The sequence below is a fragment of the Lepeophtheirus salmonis genome, chromosome 1 (genome assembly GCF_016086655.4).
Source record: "Lepeophtheirus salmonis chromosome 1, UVic_Lsal_1.4, whole genome shotgun sequence".
Classification (NCBI taxonomy): Eukaryota; Metazoa; Arthropoda; class Copepoda; order Siphonostomatoida; family Caligidae; genus Lepeophtheirus; species Lepeophtheirus salmonis.
In genome coordinates, this window is record NC_052131.2 from 7415645 (window position 1) to 7423499 (window position 7855).

Consider the following 7855-nt stretch of genomic DNA (forward strand, 5'->3'; position numbering starts at 1 on the left):
CAGAACTGAATTAGACTGGAATAAGACTGAATTGGACTGTAAGAAGACTGAATTGGAGAAGAACAAGACTAAACTAGATGGGACTTGACTCTTCAGTACTATATAAAAACTGTCACAATGTTGTATATTTTACCATTTTCCTCGTGATGATTACAAATTTTTTTGGTTTTCACAGAATTCCCTTGTTAATATTAAATTAAAAGGATGATTTTATAAAGGTTGTGGTGTTAGTAATAGAGTCATTCAGAGGACTTTCAGAGCTCCTAATGTTCCAAAAACTATTTTTATACTCATTTAAACTTTTCAAAAATTAAACCTCGTTTGGTTTTTTGGTTTATTAAGATAAAATGAAAAATTTATATGTAAAAGGGAACGGTAAAATATTTTTATTTTTTGTTAGCAAGGAAATTACCTAACCCTTATACATTGATAAGGTTGGAAATTATAAAACGACAACGAATCAAATAATAAAATGTTTTTGATCAATTATACATATTTTGTTTCAACTATACACATATAGACTATTTTCTTTTATTTAATTATCTATAATTGCTATCGTTTCAACGTTCCTAGATAAGTAACAACTCTTCAATAGGGTGGGGGGTATAGGTTGCCAACCAAATTACTCAAACTTCATTTGATATTACAGCAGCCAAATATAATAGTTTCAGTCTCGGTATCACCTTCTAAAAACTTTTCTTTTTTTAACTTAATTTGACCAAAAAAGAATTTTGTGTCAATTAGCCACATAACATTCCACTCCTTAAGGATAATGTGTAAAAAGTATCAGTGCAAGGTTTTACTTATTTTTACATCAGGGTACGTACTAATTATAGATTGTTTTTACAAGTCATATTCCCCTTGTTGCAATTGTATCCTTACTTTGTACTTAGCCTTTAAGTACATGATATGAAATTAGGGCTTCTCAATATTACAATATATTGTTTTAGAAGTTAATAGTTACGTCATGGATGCAAAGGAGTGGAAGCAGAGCAGATAATAGTAGTAGATAAAAAGATATCAAAAAGGGCTGAGGTACAATGTGTGCACATAAATGAAAAACTGTCTATTGAAAATGAATGATATGATAAATATCCATTGAGTAGTTAAATTTATTAATATACCAGGGTATCATGCTAATTGCTTAAACAATTAACATTGCGACACTCAAGTTTATTAAATTCATCAAGAAATTTTAAAGTAAGTCATCAAAAAATGACAAAAAACTATATTTTTTTAAAAATAAAGGTAATCAAAAATTCTGAAATCAAAATAAAAAAATAATACCTAGTGCCTTATCAGTGATAAAAAAGTAGTAAATCACTTTGTTAACAGGAATTAATTGTTAAATGTGACAAAAATATGATATGATTTACATTATTTCATAGCTAAATATGAACTATTACCTGCATATACCAATGTATAATTAAATTGATTAAAAAAGGAACGAAGAAAAAGAAGTGTGAAATGAGAGAATTGAAGATGTTATTTACATTTTATAAATGTTTACTCTTTGTATTATGTTTTGTTAGTTTGATTTATCTTTTGAAAGATAATGTTGTTGAAAATATATGTATTATTTGATGATTCTCTTGAAATAAAGTAGATTACAATAAATTAAAAACAATTATAGAAGGACTTGGAAAAACAATTATCACTAAACTTGGCCTTGAAGACACACGTCTATTTTTTTAGGGTAGAAAAAAAACCAGATATGCCTTGAGCAAAGAAATTTAAGAACGGTGAAAGGTTTATCAGCATACTAGACTACCTTTTCTTGTCTTTAAACATTTTGAAGTATCAAAGTAACATCAAGACACTTCCTTCTTTCATATCTGACCTTTTACCCATCATATTAAACTTGTATATTGCAAGGTCATCTATGGAGAGTATAGAAACAAAGACTAGAAATGTTTGAAATTATTGATTACCAATGCTCGCAGCATTCTGACAAGACTTTTGAATAATTAGACAATCCAATAAATAACAAATCTCAAACATACATACAGAAGTATAAATACAAATTCAAACTCCAGTTACTTACTGTTTGCCCTTTGAATTTTAAAAACTAGTTTGATATAGAACCGGCACCTCTCAATGAGGCTTCTTTCCGTAAAATTTGACGTTTGTGGTCAAATTTATAAGTGAAGGACTCATGTCCTTAATTCTTAAAAAGAACAAAGAACATTATTTATGAAATTACATACCTATCACTGTCATAAATATTTCTTATAAAATTTTAGCAAGAATGCTTAACAAAAGAATACTAGGAGTTCTTCCACTCATAATTTCAGATTCTCAAAAGGGTTCATGAAGAATAAAAGTGCAGAAGATATGTATCGCTCAATACAAAACGCAATGTTCCTAGCAACAACGAAGTGTTTGCTAACGTCCTCATCGATTTTCAAAATCCTTCGATTCCTTTAAACACAAAATGATCTTTTCGGAATTAAGTGAGTATGACTTCTCTTTGGGTTTTATCAATATTGTTGCCACTATTCTAATAAGTTCCTCCTCTCAAATAGGTACTGTTATTATAGATATAACATCTTGCAGGGATGCAAACAGAAAGACCCTATTTCTCCGATCCTTTTTTTAATAGTAGTCAAAGACTTTAGCCCTCTACTCAATGTAAATTCGATATCATGAGCTTATCATCTGATTCTCATATACACTGTTGTTCGACAGTGTTTTCTAAGGTTCCTTTAGCAAATGATTTCTTCTATCTCTACAACGATAAACAATCTAAACTCTGGTTTATAATTTAATGAAAGAAAAACTATTGTTGTAACCTCTATCAAAAGCCTGTTGAGGAGGTATTTCACGTGCTTTAAATATCGGAAAAATACTGTGCTTCTTGTACTTATGATAGCATCTCAAGGCTCAAACAGTGGAATCGGAATAACCAAGAAGTAAAAGATTCGATTTCAAGGGCTGTTACACAATACGAGCATAGAGTATTTCACAATCTGGAAAGAATTCTCATAGTTTTTTTTTTTTAGTTATTCCTCTGGTGGTGCATCTTCTAAGGTTTACTCTCTACTCAGAATAAGTGAAAGATAAACTCCATTATACTCAACTTCCGTTTATATGGTGCAATAAAAATAGATTTATGTCAAAGTATATCTTTATACCTTCATCGGATAGGAGAGTTGGTTTAAAGAATATTAAAGCGACATGGAGAACGTTAAACTTGAGTTGGCTGAGGCTAAGCAACGACTTCTTGGAATCAAAATTAAAGAAAAGTTTTTGAAGGTTCACGTAGCACAAACATAACTAAAAACTGTTTATTGGACCACAAGAAATGTTTAAGACCACTCTTAAGTATGGGGAATTTTGGAGGGATATTTATCGCTCATGGAATTATTCTGTTGGATTAGTTCTCCCACTCTTGGTATCAGATGAACTACTCAACATTAATCCCCGACAAAAGAGTTTTTATTAGCCAAACTTCAGCTTACTTCTGTCGGGGAACTGTATAATGAGTCTGTGAAGAGCTGTTCCAAGACGTTTCTACAAGTTAACATAATTATTAACATTATAAAAAGGTTTAATCATTACTTTCCTTGTCCTCCAACTCCCTTTCATATTGCATTGGAGACCGTACCATTGGAGCAATTTTATAATTATATTAATGGAAGTCTTATAAAGGAAACTCCAGCAAACTTTGTTAAGAGGAGGCTCCAGCGTCTCGGATCTCTTGTTAATGAAAATATTGTCGAAGGCTCAACTAATCTCTTCTGAAACCCCTTCACAAGCCAAAAGAGCAATGTTTCCTCGACAGGATCACAAACTTTTCATTATTCACCAATTAATCTTTCAAAGAGAAATTGATGAAAAATTACTCCTTCTGTGGCTTGGAGAAGAAAACCTCCTGTCATTTATTATACGAATGTTCGAAAGTAAGCCTCTACAGTATGCATGACTGTGGGTCTCTTGGAGGCTTCGTTTGAAACATCAGTCTCTCATAATAATTGTTTGAAGATGTCATCCCCTTCTACATAAATTTCTACAAACTCGAACTAATCATTTAAAAAGTCATATTTATTCTTTACTCCATACGTTCAAATAAGGCCATGGTTCTTACATGCCTCTATCAATTGGTCGGAAAATAACTTCATATTATGGAAAAGTTCAGGGCAAAGATAATCATCGTTTTGTCTGGAAAAATCAATGATTAACCTGTTTTATACTTAGAATGGGAGGTTTTCGCTAGTCTTTATGTATTGTCTCCGATAAACCAAGCTCTCATTATATAGTATCGTTTTTTTAAAGAAACGATGTTTTTTAAGCTATTTTTTTCGTTAATTTCAAAAATATGACATTTTAGAAGTATTCAAATAAATTATTGTTGATTAAAAAAAATTATTTTTTTTGTGCTTAATATAAAACCTTTTATCTCTGTATAAAGATAACTGTATAAAATAAAAATAAATTGATAATAAATGTGTTTTTTGTAGATATATTTCCCTATTTTTAGAAACTCTATTAAAAGGATTTATATACGAGTAGAAGGGTGCTCCGGAATAAAAGTCCAATTAACATTAGCATTATTAAATTAAAAGTATTTTGCGTGAATATTTTGTAAACCGAGTTAGAAATATTGTACCAACCAAAATGTCTAAAAATATCTTGCAGTGTGGGCTGGTGCCCCAATTAGGGCCGTTACTATAAATTTTTTTCAGGAGAGGGGAGTTTTTTGACAAAACTTTTACCGAATGTTTTTTAAATGAACTGTTTTAATAGAAGAAACAAATTTGACAACAATTATTATCCTTCATTTCAAATTGTGTCAACAAAATGAAACAAAAAATGATTGCATACAATCGTTATTTGACAAAAACCTTGCCTGTTCGACAAATTTGACAACAAGATTTTAATCAGGGTTAGTATGACAAAACAGTAATTTCGTGTCCACTAGCCCAATAATATATTTCTCTTCCAAGATTATCTTAAGCGCCATTTGAATAAAGTATCGATACAGGGTTGTTACGAACCTGGCCCTCGGACACACTACTGATGTATTTCAAAAATGGTTTTGAACACTTTAGTGACGATACCTTTTGGCCTCACTTTTCATCTGATCTTAACCATTTTGACTTTTCAATGTAGGGTATGATTGAGAGGAAGGACAAGGCAATTACCATACTCAGTAAAGGAGTCTCTGAGGAAAACCATGGAGGCAGTGTCGGGATTTTTTTTTTCTGAAGCGTTGAGCGTACTAAGTATAAGTAAGTCTCAAGGTGTTTCCGCCAACTTCTTCTTGAAACAAGGAAAACACGTTCAGTAATATATCGGTAGAGATGAGAGCGTTTTTAACCTTACGAGAATACTATTGTTTGTATAAGCTAGAACTAGGTTATAATAAATTATATAGGGAAGTTTACATTTGTATCATTGCACACTTTAAGATGTATCTCATCCATTTTCTTGATATCAGTAACTCATAATTTTAGAAAAATTATTATGTCTGATAAAAGTAGTATTACATATTATAAAACAAAACCATAATCTAAGTAATTGATTTAATTTTTTGAATGGAACTCTAACTATGAGTCAACCTGTAAATATATACACAATACTCTTGAATATTTAACTGACATTTTTCACGATTAGTTTTATCAAATGTGTATACGAGTAACATTTATTCGAAAGTAATATGACATTTATATAGGTACATACTCTAAAGGGAACCCCAAAAACATTAATGGCTTCAAAAATAACCATTTCAAAGTTAATTTTTACTATTTTTTAAAATTATTAATACCTCAGTAACATTGAAATGTGACTCTGTATTTTGTGTTAAGGTATCGATTTTTCTGGGCTTTTTCTTTGTTTTTTTCATATTACTATTTTCAACGTTGATTGGTTGAATTTGAAAACAAATAATGAACAATTCTCAAAATTTATAGAAAATTAGTTATGTAAACGGGAAGAATGGGCAAAACAAATACTAATTTTAGGCCTTTTTTCTGTTTTATTTTATAAAAAAAAGATTGCGTGGTACAATAAAGATATAGTAGTATATTATAATCAACTTATTTGAACAAGTTAAAGAAAAATACTATTTGATATATTTTAGATGATACTGGTAAAGGATCGGCCCTGATAACTCTCGAATGTTATTCGGCTAATTACTTATCCACGACTAAAATTTAAAAAAAACTCGTCTATAAATTTTATTTATTGACGAGTATCAGTTTTTAATCATTGGTTTTTGTCAAATATATAACACTCACTGTTGACTGGTAATGTGGAGTCAATCTTCTATTTTCGACTGAGTGAGCCAAATAAATAATTAATAGTTTTTGGGAACTAATCATCAGTTTCGAAAACTCAAGAAGATAACTTCACATAGAATTATAAAGAATTCGTTTCTCCAACTCTGACTCATCACGTGCGAGAATACTTTTGTAACATTAAATTCTACTAGATTTTATGCTTCAGTTGTAACTTGTACAATATTTTTCAGCTACTCAAAAATGCCCTGCATTTTTCCATCTTTACACATCACTAGACATGATTCACTTTTTGAAATAAGCAAAAATAAAATATACTATTCTTTCAGCCCCTCAGAAGAATGAATTATTATATGGTTTTAGTAGCTAGGACTCATAAAAGGAATAATATATGCTATATATTTTGATATTATAAAAAAAATTAGGGTCAGATGTTTAGAGATTGTGTCATTTGCAACATTGATATTGATAAAATTATCAATGTAATTATTAAGAATTAATATTTGACCTAGAATCAACATATTGTAACAAGAAAATACAAAAAAAAAAAAAATCAAATTGGTACTTCCCTGTTTGAAAATTAAGGTTCCGGGTGGATAAAAAACAGTGAGGCCACTTATGTTCATGACCCTTAAGTAACTTGAATGTCATATTTAGTTGTATTTATCTGTACTTCTGAAGATTCTTTTTACCTGTGCCTGTTTGATTAAAAAGAAATATCCCAACCCATCCCTACTACTAGTAAATAATATTTAAATTAAGATATTTAAAATTTTAAAATATCTAAAGTAAGAAAGTATGTAATTGATAAATGAATCCATTTGTTTTTTATTTTGACAAGTATTTGACCCAAAAACACTTTCCCTATTCTTTTCAGTAAAAGCACATATTAGTTCAACTATAGCTTATATGTATAAGTGTTGGAAAGGGAAGGATTATGGGTTAATGTTCTTTATTTTTGAATACTTGTTATAATAATAACATGCATACATAGTTGTTGTATTTTCATAGGCATTCACATTTATGGGCACTAAAAAACAGAATACACTTTAATATTTATAAACAATTAACAAAAAGTTTATAGTATGGTTTTTTTTTGGCAAGGGAATTCTCTTTTCTGCATCTTATACAGTCTATCAAATGAATTCTTCGATAAGGAAGGGAAGACTATTACAGCCTTTCAAGACAAGTCTACCAAGTAGGATTCGTTTTCACTTTACGGGAAAATTTGAATACACTGCAAGTTTAAGTAAAAATTCATCAAAGTAATGGGAAAACTTTGTATTGCACCTGGATACCGTAGTGGCTATAGGCTAACCAAGTCTGACAAGAAGGTTCATCCTCCTGCCAAAAGAAATTTCCATATTTGAAGGAAGGACAAAGTCTTTGGATCAAATCTCTATCTTATAACAATCAGGGGCCTTCTAAACATTCTGCTTTGTGTGACCTCATTTTGTATCTTTCGACTTTAAAATTCAATCTGAGGATACAAATAAATATCGGTGTAAGGATATCTCTATCAAAATTTTAAACAAAGATGATATACCAAGTCAGTTTCCAAACATGCCCTCCTATTTTTCTAAGTCATATCAAGAAAAAACAATAACTTAGTTTTC